The 19,086-nt window shown below is 46.4% G+C and overlaps 1 protein-coding gene across 5 annotated transcripts in view; it reads left to right on the plus strand.

The window, feature by feature from the left end:
* LOC144770772 (phospholipase A2 inhibitor gamma subunit B-like) overlaps positions 1-19,086 on the plus strand; it is a 686,557-nt gene that overhangs the window by 655,029 nt on the left and 12,442 nt on the right. The window lies entirely within an intron of this gene.

The raw sequence follows: 19,086 nt of genomic DNA on the forward strand, positions 1-19,086 counted from the left end.
AGTCTTAGAGTCCGTTAGCCTCTCCCCTCCTGACTCTTAGTTTATATCAACATGTCCTCTAAACATCAGATACTAGATAGGGTTTAGGTACATGTCGCCCTGACTCTCCAGACTTCAGTCTCTACTCCTAGCACAGAGTTCATAGCCCCCAGCTTTTCCTAGTAACACGTCATTGTCAGCTTGCGCGCACCATTAGGTTAGAGGTCCCGGCTCCTTAGGTAGCCCCCTCCATGCTTCCGCCCCATTTATGACATATTCTGTTACGTTTACATCACATGTCTATGTACACGCCTCTTGTTACACCTACTTTCACCCTTATCTTTCGCGACTGCTATTGACCACACCCACTGCTCCGCCTATCGTATGTATTGTAATGCAATTGTTTTAGTATATATATACTTGTGTACTGTTATTAAAATGTTACGCCGATCCTGATCCAGCCCCCGGCAGCGCTGCCATCCCATTCCTGTGCAGGTTGTCCTGTTCCTGTCCTTTATGCTGTATTAAACCTGCAAACTCCTACTACCTCGAATCTTGACTCTTATTTATTGAGCTATCTGTTATTACTATGTCCAGTAAAACCTAGATCCGGTATTATTTATTTATATACCACACTGTAAGGGCTAATTGAATACTGTTGGGCTTGGCCCTTTTTGCAGGGTCATCCCTAAACTGTTTGCCTTCCTCCTGTCTTCTGTCTGACCTGTTTTTGTTGGTTTTATGACTCTGGACACTTTAACACTGATGATCAGTGCTAAAGTGCATATGCTCTCCCTATTATAAATAATTTATGAATTGGTGATTCCATGATTGGCTGGTTTGGTTTACCTCTCAGACCCTAGTACAGTGCACTGAGTGTGCCCAGGGCTTGTAAACCAAATGCTACTAGTGGGCTTGCAGCACAGGTTGTGCCACTCACAGAAGCGGCCTGTAAAAGTATGTCTAAGGTCTGCCATTGCATAGCCTATGTGCAGTCTTGTACTGCCATGTTGACTGAGCACGTGCACACACTTGCTAGTCCCTAAACCTTCCCTTCTCTTCATATCAGACACCCCTATGGTAGGCCCAAGGGCAGGGTGCATTGTAAGTATAAGGTAGGACATACCCTGGTGTGTGTGTGTGGCATGTCTTAATAGTGAATTACAGCCATTTACGTTTTTCACTATTGCAAGGCTACCTGTTCTCCATAGGCCAGAATGGGCAGTTAGATTATTACATCTTATAATCCTAACTGACTCAGGGAACATGGTAGAAATTCGAGTTTAGTATGCCTGAACTCAGAGTGATAAAATGCATCTTTTAGAGAAGTTGATTTTAACATTCTGTGTTTGAAAATACCACTTTTAGAAAGTAGGTATTTTCTTGTCTAACTATCCAAACCTGCCTCTGCTAGGTTGTGTATTCATTGTCTGGAGTTTTGAGTGACAGGGCTGGGGGATCCCAGGAAACAGAATGAGTCAGCCCTGTGGTGAATAGAGACATCTGCATCTAGATGGGAGGGTGGAGTTGCCCCTGGGACCTGAATATGGCTCTGCCTTCCCTCCCCAAACCCGGCTCCACCTCCTGGGGTGTTGCTGATGTCTCTGCCCTGCACAGTGAAAGAAGAGAAGGAATCATGTAAACAAAGTGCTCCAGGGCTGTGCTTTCCTTCCACAATGCTGCTCCACCTCCTGTGGGGCGTCTGTTGCTTCTGCCCTGTACTGTGAAAGGAAAGAAGGAGTCATGTCAACAGAGTGCTCCAGAACTGGTTTGGACTGGGCAAAGGCCCCCTGCCTTCAGAGGACAAATTATTTTGGGGTATAAATATTGGGACCCTGATCCCAAGAAATTAGATCACTTTTGGACAAGAAGAGAAACCTTTGCTGAGGAGTGGAACCAGAGGAAACCGAGGAGAGACTATCCCTAAGCTAAAGTGCTGCTTGCGGTATTGGCCTGCTGTGGTTGCCTGACTGCCAAAGAGAGGAGAAAGGGACTTTGTGTACTTTCATCAACTTGTAAGGATCTCCAAGGGCTTGGAACAGAGCTTGACTCCTGCTGAAGTCTCAGGGACTACAGACTTCAACCACCAGAACTCCAAGAGTTCTTTGGAAGTGCCTGCTGCTGTTTTTGGGCCCTCTGAGGGACTGCGTGTCGCAAGGAGCTGGAAACACGTCTCGAGAGGAAGAAGCATGTCACCGCCGCAGCCGGTGCCGTCGCATCTTTGAACAAGGGTGTCGCCGCTGTAGCTGACGCATTGTACCGCATCGAGAGAAGTGTCTCGCATCCACTGAGAAGCGTGTCGCCGTCGTCGTCGCATTACTGAACAAGGGTGTCGCCGCTGCAGCTGTCGCATCAAGCGGAAGCGTCTCATATTGAGGGAGAAGAGTGTCGCCACCAAAGCCAATATCGTCGCATCTCTGAACAAGGGTGTCACCGCTGCAGCTGACGCATCGAGCCGACACTTCACGCAACATCGGAGAAACGTGCCGCATCTGGAAGATCTTCACGTCTTTATTTCTATGCACTGGAACTTTGCCGCATTTCAATCGCTGCAACACTTTTGTTGTGGAAGCATAACGCATCGTAGAGTACTTTAAGTGTCGCTTTTTAAGAACTGAACAGAACTAAGCGAAAACTACCATTTTAAGTACAGTATTGTGGATTCTTGCCGTTTGTGGTCTTGTGTTAAATCTATTTAAAGAATACTTATTTTTGATATAAAACCTGTGTGGTGTCCATCTGTAGTGTTGTCACTTGATTACTGTATGTGGTCACAAATGCTTTACACACTGCCTCTGAGATAAGCCTGTGTGCTCGTGCCAAGCTACCAAAGGGGTGAGCAGGGGTTATTTTAGGAGTGTACCCCCTTACCCTGACTAGCGGCAAGGGTCCCTATTTGTCACAAGTATCTACCTGTGCAAACTACAGACCCCCAAATCTAACAAATACCTTCTACCAAGGTTTTGTTGAAGCTTTTGACTAAAACCTGACGTAAACTGTGTGAGAAAGTGCCATCTTTCTTGCATGGCATTCCCCCACTTTTTGCTGAATTGCTGATGTACTTTGACTGAGTGTGCCCTGGGCTCCTGCCAATCAGGTACCCAGGGCCAGTGTTCCTTCCCTAAAACTGCATTGAAGTCTAAGCACAATTGGTAAATGGTACCCTAGGTACCCAGGGCACTGGGACCAGAGAAGGCTCTTGAGGGCTGTCACACTATTTGTGCCACCCTTAGAGGCCCTGTACCCTGACGCACACACACACTGCGTTTGCAGGCTGAGTGTCTTGGTGCAGAACAAAACAGAGAGTCGACATGGCACACATCTCTGTATGCCATGCCCACAAACACACTGCCCTGGCATACCTCAGTCACCCCTCTAGCTGGGTGCACTATGCCAGTGATGTGGGTGCAATGGCATGAGCCCTGTGCCTCTACAGTACCCAGGTCCGTTCCTGGGCACTGTAAGTGCAGTGCTGCCATTAAGAGCACATGGTGCTGGGTGGTTGTCATTACGAACTCCACAGCACCATAATGGCTGCACTCAAGACTGAGAAGTTTGGTATCAAACTTCTCAGCACATTAAACCTGTACTGATGCCAGTGTGGGATTTAATGTAAAATGCACAACAGAGGGCCACTTAGAGTTGCCCCCTGAAACCAACCCACATCCCATGTCTGGACTGAGGCTGCCTAGGTTGCCACCCAGCAGACATGTTGCTGGACCCCTAGGTAGAGAGCCATCCGCTCTCTTGGGCCTGTAACAATGCACATCCCGGGACGAGGTGCTAGGTCTCCTCCCCAGGATGGACAGGGGAAGCTTCAAAGGCATGCCGCCTTTGTGAGCTTCTCCAGGCCACTTGCTGTACTCAGCAACTGGTCCCCACTGGCTATGGCCCCCACCCTGGCTTGAAGAACAGCGGGAAAACCTAAGTGAGAGAAGGGGGTGTGCCAGCCTCTGCCAACCACATCCCATAGGTGGGGGAGGCGAGGTGAAGCACAACTCCAGGCTACCGCCATCTTGAGGATGGGGAGCCCTACCCGATCAGGACTAGGCTACTGCCCCCCTCCCACTGGAGAGTGGCAGGATAGGGGGTGTACTCACCCTAGGAAAGGGACCCATTGGTCCCTGACCTTACCCTACATGTAACACCCCTAAATTTAGTATTCAGGGGCACCCTGTAACTTCCTTCCTCAGATCCCGATTCCGAAACAAGAAGAAGAACAAGAAGAAAAAATACCTGCCATACCGCTGTTAACAAGAGGACGACACCAACTGACTTGGCCCCAGACCTACCGGCCTGTCGATCCTTGAACCTGCTCCTGCTAAACCCCAGCGTCTACTGTGGTCAGCAACCTCAAACACCCCAGAGGACCTGACTGCCTTGCTCATCTAAAGACTGGGACTACAATGAGCAGTGGTTCTGCTCAAACAGCAGCAACCCCTGGTGCCAGCCAGGAACCGCGAATCCAGCACCTATGCACCCGCCGAGCCCGGCTAGTGCCTGAGTGAACAAAGACCCTGAGGACGCCCCCCGGCGACTGTGACCATGGATCCAGCACCCAAGGACCCTCCTTTACGATCCAGACAACGCCTGCAGCCTCACAACCAGGGACCCCTGCAACCGCAACCAGCTGAGGGTAAGATTTCCCGATACCAATAGACGCCCCTGCAACCGGCGCCCTGCGGCCCCCTGTGCCCTCCTCTGGGGTGCCTACCTAATCTACAGCTTCCCAACTTACCTCTCGAAGTGGTGGTCGCACCTGAAGAATCTCCGTCCCCGAGCCTGCAGCCTTTGTTCAACTTCCATCTTTTCCATTGAAATACATTGGGTGCCGACGGCCCAAAAGCACCCTGCACCCAGGCGCCCGAGTGCCACTGGGAGTGCCCCCTGTCCGCCATAGGCTAACTTTGGGCCCACTCTCTCTGCACCCGTCTGCGCCTGTGCCGCTGAGGGTGTAACAGCTGTACCTACCTGACTCTGGAAGACCCCTGAGTCTACCCCCAGAACCTTAACTCTGCCAGTCTAATACTTACCCAAAGACCGATAACTTGATTTTCAACATAGGGTAACATTGGCTGGTTTTCACTTGGAAATTCTTCTAAGTGTCGAGTTTCGCAACTTTAAAATATAAATCATCTGATCAACAAAAACGAAATTACTCACCTGTGATCAGGAGATATTCCTGTGCTGGATCTGTTTGCCCAGCACTGACACTCAAAAGTAATTATAACCATGATTTACTGTTAACCCAATTTTCCTCCATAGAAATACATTGCCTGGTTTTTGCCAAAATTTCTTCTAAGTGTAGATTTTCAAAACGTACAAATATTCCTTAAAAATCGCCTGTGTAACAAAAACAATTTATTTTCACTGTTTACAGGAAATGCAACAGGGCTGAATCCAGGATCCAGCCCTGAGTAAGAAAAACATTTGTAAAGTGATTTTATTGCATTTACTTAAAACTTCCCAATGAGCTCAATGTTATAAATGTGTTTAACTTGTGTTGCATATTGCAACAACTGTATCAATTGCATTTAAAAGTCAACTGCTATTTGAAAGTATTCAATTGCAACATCTCGTTCTGCGAAAGTATTTTTATACCTACTTGTGGTTCTAACATAGAACAACAAAATATTTTTATGTACTAAACAATTGGCCTAGAGTTCAGTTCTTGAGTGTGTGAGACCATTTGCTGACTGGGTGTGTACAACAAATGCTTTACACTGTCCTCTGATACTGCCTTACTGCTCGACCAAGCTACCACTTTAGAGGGTAAGGTTATATCTAACTCTTACCTCTGCCAAACCTCTAGGGACTGTGGACTCTGTGCACACTAAACCTTACTTGTACATGTGTACCATTATCTGACACTACATACTCTAGTAAACCTTTTCTCCTGAACAATTCTTGCATAAATTCAATAACTGCATCCAAATTCACATGACACCCATTTTACTTCCACCCATTTTGAAAAATAGTCTATCACTACAATAAGATATGCTTTGCCATTCAAAGTACCTTCATAAGGACCTAAGACATCAATAGCTAACTTTTTCCATGGCTACTCGTGGACAGATGAATGTAAGTGGGTAACTTGGTGTGTTTTGAGTACTTTATCAGATTCTTCACACAGAACAATCCTATACGAAACAAGTAATATCAGTGTCCATGTATGGCCACCAAAATTGATCCCTCACGTTCTTGATAGTATTGGTTTGTCCTAAATGGGCAATAGTAGATAGGCAATCTGCCTGCACAGTTTGCATTATGGGTATGTACACTACTGTGAAATTATATTCTTGCAATTTTGCCAGCAACCTTACCAATCTAGATGATACTTTTCCTGTTCCATTCTTAGATAATACCGATATTAATGGTTTATGATTCGTTCTGAGTTTAAAATGTTTGCCCCATAAATATGTCCTGAAATGTTCAACTGCCCACAAACATTGCAAGGCCTCTCTCTCTGTAGTGGAATATCTAGTTTCAGTAATAGTAAGTGGTCTTGATGCAAAGGATACTGTATTCTCAGTATTTCCCTTCAACTGGCACAACACAGCTCCCAGACCAGTGGCACTTGCATCTACTGTAACAATATTAGTCACAGTTTGTGAAAATGCAGTTAATGGTTTGCAGCTTATGATTCCTTCCTTCACTGCATTAAAGGTTTCAACATGTTCACACGTCCATTGGAACTTAACTCCTAGTTTTAACAAGACTCTCAAGGAAAGTACAACATCTGCAAACTTGCTTACAAACCTCGAATAATATTCGCAGAGTCCTCAAAACTTCTTCAGCTGATCTTTATTCTGAGGCTCTGCCATCTTCCTAATAGAATCAAGTAAATCTTTCATTGGAGCAATACCAGACCCACTAGTTTTATGGCCAGGATATTCCACCTCTGAATCAAAAAACGTACACTTATCCAGTCTGTCATACCCTTATCATTTAATGTAGTCAATACTTTACACACCATCTCACGATCCTTGTTAGCCGATTCAGAGTATATCAGGATGTCATCCTGGAATGCCACCACCCCTTCGATATCTCCAAAAAGACAATGAATCAACTTCTGGAAAACCGATGCGGAAGATGACAAAACAAAAGGCATCCTAACATATCTAAATGTACCTTCTGGAGTTATAAATGTAATATGTCGTGAGTCATCCGTCAATACAATCTGATGGTACACAGAATTCAAATCTATTATAGTAAAATATTTAGCTCCATCAAGTTTTGCCATTAACTCTGGCACTTTAGGTAACAATTTGTTTGTTGACAGATCTTAGGTCCCCACACATTCTGAGTTCTCCAATCTTGTTTTTGACCAAACAAAAGGTGAAACACATTCAGAGGCATTCACTGGTTCTATCACACCCTCTTCACATAACTTCTTAATCATATCCGATAACTCATGTCTGACAGATAAGGGCATGTGTCTTAATTTGTGTTTAGGTAGTATTAGAACATTGGAATGTTGGAAGCTCCATTGAAAACAATTGAGTGCTCCGGGATTATAATGACTGGTATAAGCCCGAAGCTCCAACATTCCAATGCTTCTTTGTTCACAGCTCTGGCTGTGAACAAAGGTTTCAGGGAGCCTGAGGGAATTTCAATCTCTTTGCGCTCCATCAATCAGCCCAGCAGCTACGCTTACAGACTCTGAAAGCACACATCGTGTTGGAGACTCTGCATTTCTTTTATTAATTGTGTGTAGCTGCGGGGCTGATTGAGGGCCTTTGAAACAGTATTCATGTTAATTGCAGCGCATGCCGGCGCTGCGATCAACACAAATACTTTCACAAAGGCCCTCAATCAGTCCCGCAGCTACGCACTAATAGGAAAAGGAATGACACAAATCTAAAGCAGGACGTGTGCTTTCAGACTCTGAAAGCACACGTCGTGTTGGAGACTATGCATTTCTTTTCTTTATTGTGCACAGCTGTGGAGAATAATTATTCCAACCCCGGTAAAAACCGGTTGCAAGTCCTGCACAGGGTTTAACTTTCACAAGACTAGGTTGCCACGATGATGCAGAGCATTTTATTTATGAAAGTTGGACCAAACTATCCTTGTTCAGCAAAAGATTGGACTGGAGAGACAAAATAGGTGCATTCACCGCGCTTCTCAGTAATAGCTTCTGGTCGGTTTCTGGTCATTTAGGTAAAAACACAGCCGTATTATATGATTAATTCTTTACAATAATCTAATTTAAAAGAGGGATCAAAAGTAAGAGGATTACACTAGGAAGACGAGAGCACCTGATATTTTGAAGACAATTGTAACACTCACAGGGGAATATTCGGCCAGCCTGCAATTACAACAAGCATTGGCATAGCCAGTAGGTCTCGCATTTGGGACCTTATACGTTTTTAGCCATGCAACAGATGATGTTATTGCACCAAGGACATTGTGCTGCATAACTAAATACTTATAACGTCCCAAAAGCGAGACCTATTGGCTATGCCAATGCAAAATACATAAATATGCATGCTATGGGTCTGTCAAGACACAGAGCATAAGAAGTAACACTGTGAATGTGACATGCCTTTTGTAATTCAAGATGTCTGGTTAGGGAATATTCAATAAAGCACCAAATATCAATCACGAGCTGAAGAGAATTCAAAGGGCATCAACTATTTTGGCAAGACACAAGACTGCAAACGGTCTACCACAAGATGATACTTGAAACAAATGCAATTTTAGTGACGGGAGTGTCAAGCCCTGAGTAAAAAAGCCAAGCAGCAATTGTCAACCGAGAGTTAGAACAGCAAATGCTTTGCTCAGAGAGAGAGGGATCATGCAATTAGAAAGCAAATGTTGTCAAGTGTCATCATGCCATGTAGCAGCAAATTCAATGCAAGAAGTGTGCCTCATCAGGCGTATACCAGGAAGCAGAGAATATAGGGCTAGATGTAGGTAAGTAATATTTACCGACTCTTAAATACCGAATTTTACCGATTCGGTATTTAAGAGTCGGTAAATATGAAGGGGGGACATGTAGGGAAATCCAGATTTTTTTTACCGAATCGGTAAAAATCGGTATTTACCGATTCGGTAAATACCGACCGGTAATGCCCATTCATTCCTATGGGCTTTGAAGCCCATAGGAATGAATGGGCATTACCGATTCGGTATTTACCGAATCGGTAAATACCGAATTTCACAAGGGTGCAGGGGGTGTCACTTTGACACCCTCTAGCACCCCCAAAACAGGTTCGGGTGCCATGTGGCAGGCATACCTGCCCTAAGGGCAGGTCTGCCTGTCATATGGCACAGGTGTGCATGCACACATGTGCATGCACACCGGAATCGGTATTTTACCATCAAATAGAATTTGATGGTAAAATACCGATTCGGTAAGGCTTGTGGGACTCAGAAGAGTCCCACCTACATATCAAATTTACCGAATTGGTAAAAATACCGATTCGGTATTTTACAGAATCGGTAAATTTACCGATCGGTAAATTTACCGATTCTGTAAAATGATTGTCCCTACATCTCAAATTCCATTTACCGGTCGGTAACGGCCGAATTCGGTAAATGCCTACCTACATCTGGCCCATAATCCTGTAACAAGTGGCGTGTTTAAAGGGCTTTTAAGAGGAGTGGCATTCCAAAGGGCAGTGTGTGTCAACTCATGGGGGCGTCATGACATGGATTAGCTAATGAAGTGCCACAGGTTATTTAAGGGTAGGGAATTCCATCAAAGATGGCCTACATTACCAAAGGGAGCAAATATCATGAGAGGGGGTGAGCCACTGGAGGAGCGGCTGTGCATTGTTAGGGGGCATGTTGAGTGGATCGGGGGCCAGTCAGTGATTTGCAACAGGGTAGAGGGAAATTAAGTTAGGGGCTGATAACTGCAGTTCCCTGTCCTGGCTCTTCCTGCTGCGGCTGACAGAAGCTATTCTCCCGGGCACTGGGTCCCGCTATGTCACTCAGAATGTGACATGCCCCGTTATTGGAAAACTTGTGCACAATCACACTAGCGGCAAGACAAGGCCTGGTGCAGAGTGAACCCCCTCGAAAACACCCTCTGACCAGCTGTTGCGGCTGCAATAGTCCGACCTGCCATGGGACCTGTGCTTCTAGTGGCTATCATCGAGGTTTTTCTTACCTGACTTGTCAGGGTCGAAGCTCACTACTACGAAGTAATCCGCCAGCCGGGACATGGTCCAGTGGGTCACTAGCGGTGCCCGGGTAACATCAGTATTGTCCTTCCAGAAGCACAAGCTCAGCTATGTTTGACACCGGAGGAACACCGCGCATGCTTAGCACAGCAGCGACCTCGATTTCGGTGATGGCGGGTCATATTTACAAACACACACGCAAGACCGACCGCCGCTCAGACTGTCTGCCCATTCAGCTGATCGGACTGCTTACATGTAAACCCCACTGATAGATAGATAGAATATCTTTATTCGATTGTTTACATGATACAATCATAAAAGAGCATTTCATACACATTAATCCATACAATGATAAAAAATAGTGAGAGTAGTATTACAGCAAGACATTTGCAAGCATATACACAGAAATATGGTTAAAAAGGCTAAAATACATTAAAAGTGAGAATACAGTCAGCAGCTGAGTTGGTTACCCTTCCATGCTTTTTCTATATTTAACTGCGAGTTTAAAAAAATTACATACAAACATAGTACATTCGCTGTTTAGCATTTGAAGGTGACACAATGCGGGTCTGTATTGTGCAAAATTCAGGTGCTTAAGTAAGGGTTTTAAAAACAGGTTTCGGGGGAGTGTATAAAACTGGCAAAAAAATAAAAAGTGTGCCAGATCTTGCGGAGACTTATTGTCGCAGCCGCAAGCTGGCAACACTTGTCCTCTGTGCGCTCCGCTTGGGACAGCTAATAAAAAGTGGAACATATCAAATCGGAACCTTGTTAATAAAAAACGGTCATAACCGGACATGGGCCAGGACAGGTAGGGTTCCATATATAAACAAGTTTTGGTTAAGGCATACTGTCTCACACTGCTTTTCTTGTATTCGTTTTCCTCCCGTGTCATACACCTAGACAGCATAAAAGTGTTCTTTACAAAGGTTACATCAGTTTTTGTTATTGTTTCAGGGGATAAAAATAGATCTGGTCGGCCTAATTCAAAAAGCCACGTTCTTACATATTTTATCCATGGGATCTTGAGCCTACCATCCCACTGTAGTGCCTCTTGAAGGATGTTTCTGGTGAGAGGTATGGCTGTGTTAAGCCAGCTATTCAGCCAGCATAACAAGGGATTCACTGCCAGCTTGTCACTTAGATATGGAATGCCAAGTTCCTCATGTACCGGAAAGTTGGCCGTCCCCCTGGGTAACCTTAGGACCTTTTTTAAGAAGTTATTCTCAGTAACTTCAAGGGCACCTAGTGATTCTGATCCCCAAATTTCACTTCCATAACGAGCAATAGCGGTGCTTTTGGCTTGATATAACTTCAAGACAGCAGCCACCGGACTATTGCCCATTTTTCTAGTGAAGTCCAGTATTGCTGCGTTGGCCCGCACTACCTCGCCCTTTTTCTTTTGTATTGCTGGTGCCCAAGTTAGTTTGTGGTCAAAGAGAACACCAAGGTACGAAAAGGTCTTTGTGGTGGGTATTCTATCTCCGTTTACAAAGTGAGGGTATACTTTTTTTGGGGGTACACCTGCCACCATTGTAAAGGATTTAGAATTATTAATACTCAGACCACGGCAGTTCATGAAATCATTAAAAGAATCTAGCAAGATTTGAAGACCAAGCGCCGTTCTAGATATTAACACGGCGTCGTCCGCATATAATAGGACCGGTATGCCCTTCTTGCCAATGTAAGGAAAGTCTGTGCCAGTTTTTAATAAGTGCTCCTCCAACTCATTAATATAAAGATTAAAAAGAAAAGGGGCAAGGATGCATCCTTGTCTGACTCCTTGGGTTATTTTAAAATCTCTGGTTACTTTTAAATCATGGGTGTAGCGGACGTTTGCTCTCGTGTCCGAGTGGAGGTCAACAAGAAGGTTGACCAGGTTTTGTTCCACCCCCATTTTTAACAGCACCTCCCATAGCCTGGTTCTGTCTACGCAGTCAAACGCGGACGATAAATCCATAAAGGCCATATGGATCGTCCCTTTTCTTGCTAGGGTGTATTTACTGTTTATTAAATATAGGTTCAGACATTGGGTTATCGTGGAATGGCCTGGTCTGAACCCATATTGTATTGGGGACAGTATGTTATTATCATTGGCCCAGGCTGTTAATCTGTTTAGGATAATACCCCCCACCACCTTTGTGACTGAATTAATCAGAGATATGGGTCTATAACATGTAACGCTGCCACGGTCACCCTTCTTAAAAACAGGGACTATGGTGGAGGACCCCCAGGCTTTTGGGCAGCCAGCCAGAATCCCTGCATTTACAACTGTGGTGATGACTGGTGCCCATAGAGAAATGTTTGATTTAAATAGGTCGGGTGGTATACCATCGGGTCCGGGTGCTTTGTTACAGGTTAATCCTTGTATCCCCTTTTCTACCTCCCCCACTGTGAAACACAATACATTTTCGTCAGAGAAATTAAAAACAAAGTCTGCTTGCAAATTGTCACTTTTAAAAATTGTGCTGTAATGTAATATCCACTCTTCCTCGGGTATATTAGTCCCGACATTAGAGTTTAAGGGGACATCAAACAAGGGTTTGTTTACAATGCTCCAGAACTTGGAGCTATTGCCCAGAATTGCAGGATCACATAGTTTCTCCCAGACACCGGCTTTTACTTCTTTTTTCCGGGCTGCCAGGACTGACTTATAGTTAGATCGCAGTAACTTAATAAGAACAGGATCTCTTGGAGTAGCCTTAAGTGCTTTTTTTAAGTCTCTGCCGGCCTTTGAGCAGGCTTGATCAAACCACCCTGGTTGATATTCATGACGTCCCTTTATTGGAACTGACAACAATTGGCCGATTTTCTCAACAACATTAGCAAAGGCAATCAGAGTCGCTTCGGGCAAAGTGGATGGAGAAACACAAAGATCTAGGTCATTACCACAGCTAATGGCAATTGAATCATACAAGGAGTCGCTGTTGACCTTTGACCATTTCAGGCGACGATTTCCGTTGATGGGATTTAAAACACCGTGATCAGGTCGTGGCTTCCTCTGATCAAATAGGCTACCTCCGATTCTGATTGATAAAGGATTGTGGTCGCTGAAAGTGCTTGTTAAGATTTCAAAGTCTGTGGCTGAATCAACTAGATCTCTCGAAAGGAATATGTGATCTATATAGGAGCCTTTACCGTGGCCTTTAAACGTGGGGACGTTGAACTGGTGTGAGTCCTCCAGTGTGGCCATTGCGTCGGTTAGATCCTTTCCATCTATTAAGTTATTGATACTGGTGCCTCGGGGCGAATGATCAAAATGAAAGCCAGACCTCCTGTTGCAGCCTAAGAGGCCAATTGGTGTCGTTTCAGGGTTGCCACAAGGATAAGCATTAAAGTCTCCAGCAATAATGATGTTTCGTGGTAGACTATCCGCTTTTGACTCTAAAAGGTTTTGTAGTTTGAGAATATTACACTCCTTGTTTGATGACACAGCATTATAAAGGTTGATAAGTGTCAGTGCCTTTTTACCATTCCTGAGCACTAAGATTTGAATATGCTTGTTGTCCGATGCTCTGGTTGTAACCTGGCAGCTGAGTGCAAGGCTTATGTAGGTTGCCAGACCCCCTTTGGATCTTCCACTATTTGATGGGGTAGCTGGTAAGAAAAAACTTTGAAAGCCCTCAATATGTGCATTTGCATCTGCTAACCAGGTTTCTTGGAGGCATAGAATGGTATAATTTTTTACATAGGCTAACCACATAGGATCATTAACCTTAGCGGCTAAGCCGGCTGTGTTCCAGGATAAAAGATGTATGGAGCGTTGTTCGGTGAGGCCCAAGCCTGTTGTCAGGGCCTGATCTGCGGAAGGAGAGATTGCTTGGACCCCATGGTCAGTTGTTAGGTGTTCTTGCGATACATTACTAGCAGTTAGTGGGTTTTGTACACCACTGTGCACTATGCACTGGGTTAAACTAGTGGCACTTGGGTAGCTGCGCCCACTCGCATTCGATGTAATTTCTTTAAGTTGTACTGGAGGCGCTTCACTGATCTCCGGAGAGGAAACACTTATGCACCCTGGGCGCATACTTGGTACTCTGTAAAGGGGAGCTGCCTTAGTTGTGGGCTCAGCAGGGATAAGGTAGGGGGATGGAGATACGCTTTGTCAATCGATCTCGTCTAAAAAGTCGATATTATAGAAAGCGTCATACCTGTTAGAGATAGGTACCCCATATTGTGTGTCTGGGTATTGGGGATGTGAAAAGAGCTGCTGCTGTGGACGGGTAAAAGGCTCGTTTCTCTCCTGGTATCTACCATGTTGGTTGTTAGGTCTGCTCTGCCACGGTTGTTCATGCCTATAATCAATGTGGTTTGTTCGGTTATATGGGCCAATAGGCAGTGTATAGGCCCCTGATTGGTTATCAACCATCGGCTCAAGCAGCCCCTCCTGTCCGTAGACTGACTGCACTTGAGTACGACGATGACCATGGTTATTTGGATAAAAGTAACTTAAAGCCATGGTACGGATCAAGCTACTTGTCACGTCGCTTTTCCAGCTACTTATAAAGCTGGCAGCACGTCTATCCCTGAAGGTTACCACTATACAGTCACCCTCGGTCGATTTAAATCTGTTTCCCACCCAGTCTACTCTTCTTACCTGTGCAATATGACCAATGATATGTTTAGGAATCGGTCTGTGAGTTGTGAGCCAGTGGCTCACCTTATTTTTTAGGTCCCCATGAGTTTCCACCCTATCCCCTGTTAATTTGGGTACCCCAATCATTACAATGGTGTACGGGCTACATTCAGGCGGGAGGTTAACATGAGGTGGACTCTTTACTACCGTCGGTTTTGTCGTGGTAGCACCTATTTGTTTTGAGGATGTGCCCTGTTTAGGGGATTTGGTTATTCTCGTTTGTTCTACCTGGGTAGTTGCAATTTTGGTTGGGGAACTTTCTGCGGCCCATTCGCAATCTTCTGTCTCTGCATCTTGTAAGGTTTGAGAGCTACTTGGTGTGGCTGCCACTGGGAGGGGTATATTGGTACCGCTATTTTGAGTTGTCGCTGGGGTAGTTAGAGGAGTCTTAGGCTGGTTTTGCTTGCTAGCAAGGATAGGGTTAGCTATGGCTTTTTTTGTCCTAGGGTTTTTGTTACTAATCAGAGTAAGGGAGTTACTGGCTGGTGTAAAGGTAGAGGTTGATTGTGATACCTTCAGTGTTTTTAGCAAAGTGGATGTTGCGTCATTTTGGGCTCTTTCAAACTTCCCTAAGGCATTCTCAATGTTGAGGACTCTCTCACTGATAGGTAACAAAAGGGACTTAATCAAACTTTCAAGATCACTCAGAAGTGATTTTGTATTTATCATCGTTTGTTCAGCCCCGATTGTGGTGTGTATAGACGTATTTATGGGTGCTGTCGTCACTTTATTCAAGAACAGGTCTGAGTTTTGACTGCTTATGAAAGGACACAAAGTCCCCTTCTCTGGGGCAGGTTTAGCCAGTCTAAATGTAGACCAAACATCTTTAGCTGAGCTAGGATGTTTGGCCTTGAGGTGAGATTTTTGTTTTTTTGTAATAGATGACCTGGGTTTACCTCGTATACCAGTTGTCCTAGTTTTGCTCTTTATCAGGCGACTGACTCTAGTAACCGGTTTTGTCATTGTGGATGTATAACCACCCGAGGAAGGGGCTGCTGGGTGTAAGTGAGCTATAGGTGACATATGGTTGCTACTACCATTTTCCCCGGTGGGTGCAGAACTGTTGTTCCTACTGTTGCCTGAAGATGAAATAAGCAAGGCTGTTTGCGTGTTGTCTCTTGTTTGGGGACTGGGAAGCCCTGTAAATGACAGCGTTAGAATAGACTCCTCAGAGTTTATGGTGTTATCCAGAATGTTTATGTTACCAGTGGTGTGTAAAGAAAGGTCGGGGAAACATAAATCTGGGGTAAGTGAGAGTCGTCTTTCGGAGTCCTGAATGGCATCCGCCACGACATTGATCGTTTTTTGTAGCATTAAGTCTATGGCGGTTATTGTGGGAAGAGGGCTATTGGTTACATCTTTCAGTCTGGTAGCTGATCTTGTGGTAACGGGGGTATTTCGACTTTTGCTCATCCTCACGATGTTTTTATCAATTGTATGCAGTGGCACTGTGTAAGGACGTGAAGGTTTCGTGAGTGCTGAAGTTATAAAATGTTATTAGGCGTTTACCTTTGTTGAAGACAGCTGGTCGAGATCTCAGGGGGGTGGCCCCGTCCCGGACTCCTCGGTCCCCGGAGGGCCACAGAGGGCCCGCCCTTTGCCCGGGCTTAGCCCGGCGCTGCCCCGCGCGCTCCCGCGACGCGGGTGTTAAGGGTTGTTTTTAAGCGCCTCCTGGCGCGCTCCGCCTCGACGCGACTTCCGGTCGCGGAGGCTGCTGGGAAATGTAGTCTTTCCCTCACCCCCACTCGGCGGCAGCACAGTTGTTGCGAGGCTGCGGCGGGGGGGGAGGTACTCGACAATGGAGCTGCGGCAAGGTCGGCGACAGTGGTGGTGCTCCTGAACGGCTCTGCTGGCAAGGATAGCGACTCTGCTCCTGGTCCTGGTAAGTTATCAGGCTGTTTGGTTGGTCCCCAGTCCTTTGAGGATTAAGGGCTGCTTTTAAGCGCCTCCTGGCGCGCTCCGCCTCGACGCGACTTCCGGTCGCGGAGGCTGCTGGGAAATGTAGTCTTTCCCTCACCCCCACTCGGCGGCAGCACAGTTGTTGCGAGGCTGCGGCGGGGGGGGGGAGGTACTCGACAATGGAGCTGCGGCAAGGTCGGCGACAGTGGTGGTGCTCCTGAACGGCTCTGCTGGCAAGGATAGCGACTCTGCTCCTGGTCCTGGTAAGTTATCAGGCTGTTTGGTTAGTCCCCAGTCCTTTGAGGATTAAGGGCTGCTTTTAAGCGCCTCCTGGCGCGCTCCGCCTCGACGCGACTTCCGGTCGCGGAGGCTGCTGGGAAATGTAGTCTTTCCCTCACCCCCACTCGGCGGCAGCACAGTTGTTGCGAGGCTGCGGCGGGGGGGGGAGGTACTCGACAATGGAGCTGCGGCAAGGTCGGCGACAGTGGTGGTGCTCCTGAACGGCTCTGCTGGCAAGGATAGCGACTCTGCTCCTGGTCCTGGTAAGTTATCAGGCTGTTTGGTTGGTCCCCAGTCCTTTGAGGATTAAGGGCTGCTTTTAAGCGCCTCCTGGCGCGCTCCGCCTCGACGCGACTTCCGGTCGCGGAGGCTGCTGGGAAATGTAGTCTTTCCCTCACCCCCACTCGGCGGCAGCACAGTTGTTGCGAGGCTGCGGCGGGGGGGGGAGGTACTCGACAATGGAGCTGCGGCAAGGTCGGCGACAGTGGTGGTGCTCCTGAACGGCTCTGCTGGCAAGGATAGCGACTCTGCTCCTGGTCCTGGTAAGTTATCAGGCTGTTTGGTTAGTCCCCAGTCCTTTGAGGATTAAGGGCTGCTTTTAAGCGCCTCCTGGCGCGCTCCGCCTCGACGCGACTTCCGGTCGCGGAGGCTGCTGGGAAATGTAGTCTTTCCCTCACCCCCACTCGGCGGCAGCACAGTTGTTGCGAGGCTGCGGCGGGGGGGGGGAGGTACTCGACAATGGAGCTGCGGCAAGGTCGGCGACAGTGGTGGTGCTCCTGAACGGCTCTGCTGGCAAGGATAGCGACTCTGCTCCTGGTCCTGGTAAGTTATCAGGCTGTTTGGTTGGTCCCACTGGGCATAAAGTGCAGCAGATCTGGCGGTAGGCCCATGCAAAACAAGCGTGCGCGCCTCGCGCTTAAGTAAAAACCACAAGTGGCAGCAAAAGTGAAAGCGTTTCCCTTGCAGGAGCGAGCAGAGCCAGGAGCAAAAATTACTAACACATGCGCTGACGTCACTCTCAGTTAGACTGTTTACACTGATAGTTCGGTGAATACGCGCTACCCAGTACGAGATTTAATCCCTCGGTAAAGATGCGTGACAAAGCACGAGCTTCAACAGCCACAAAATACGCGTAAGTCACTGTTTGAACTTTATGGTTAAATTAAGACCAAAAAATACCTTACATTCACTGGCTGTTTACAAGATGTCTCAGAGTCCTCTTTTACCTTAACGCAGGGTGCTGTAAACTGTACACTGTTCATTACAACAGTGTAAAGCAGGTGGCTGAAGCAGGCACTGTACGAACCTTGTTTGTGGATGCTCCCCTAAGTTCAGATCCAAATCGTTGCCAAACGTGGAAGTAAAAACGCTTCACAAGCTACAATCGTGAAGAAGCTTTATTGGAGCATCTATTCATCTCTCAACTCCAGCATCAACTGCCATCACAAACATTTGGAATTAAGAACCCAACTTGCATCTCAACACATGACATAACAAACCTAGCTACTAAGCTAGGCTGTACATTACAGTGTACCCAAACTGTGAAGAATTAGACAATTTCCACATCTAACATTCTTCTACATTACTACAGGTACCAAATGTGCCCTTCAATGCAGTCTGGCAGTGCTGGCAGCGCCCCCACTCCAGCCCAATACACTGTGCTGTCTGGGAGGTGGTCAGAGGAAACCTATTGTTGTACCTTCTGCTCGAGCTCAGCTCAGCAGCAGGAGAGCAGAACAGTGTCTGTGGTCGGCAGCAGCATGTAGTAAAGGAAGATACACAGACCAGCTGTATAGTTAGATAATCCTTTATTGTAGCTTGCTTCTAGGATAGATGACTAGGAAAAGATAGAAAGTACAGATGTAGCCCCACTAGGAGCAAGCTCCAAGCAGCTCAGCGTGAGTTGACCAACTGACACTCTGAGCCAGAGAGACACTCAGGCATTCAATGATGTCATGGTACAATCTACTTAATGGAGAACAGTAGAGAAGTCATTTACTACACATCCTCTTTCCTTAGGGAATGACCGCAGAATAGAGAGAAAGATAGGCAAGATACCTCAAATATAACATTTGCATGAAAGTACAAAATGAGATACACAAATCTAATAATGTACGACATGAGGTATCATTAGCATGAGCAGAGAGAAAGGTAGGCAAG

Source organism: Lissotriton helveticus, chromosome 7, assembly GCF_964261635.1.
Source record: "Lissotriton helveticus chromosome 7, aLisHel1.1, whole genome shotgun sequence".
NCBI lineage: Eukaryota > Metazoa > Chordata > Amphibia > Caudata > Salamandridae > Lissotriton > Lissotriton helveticus.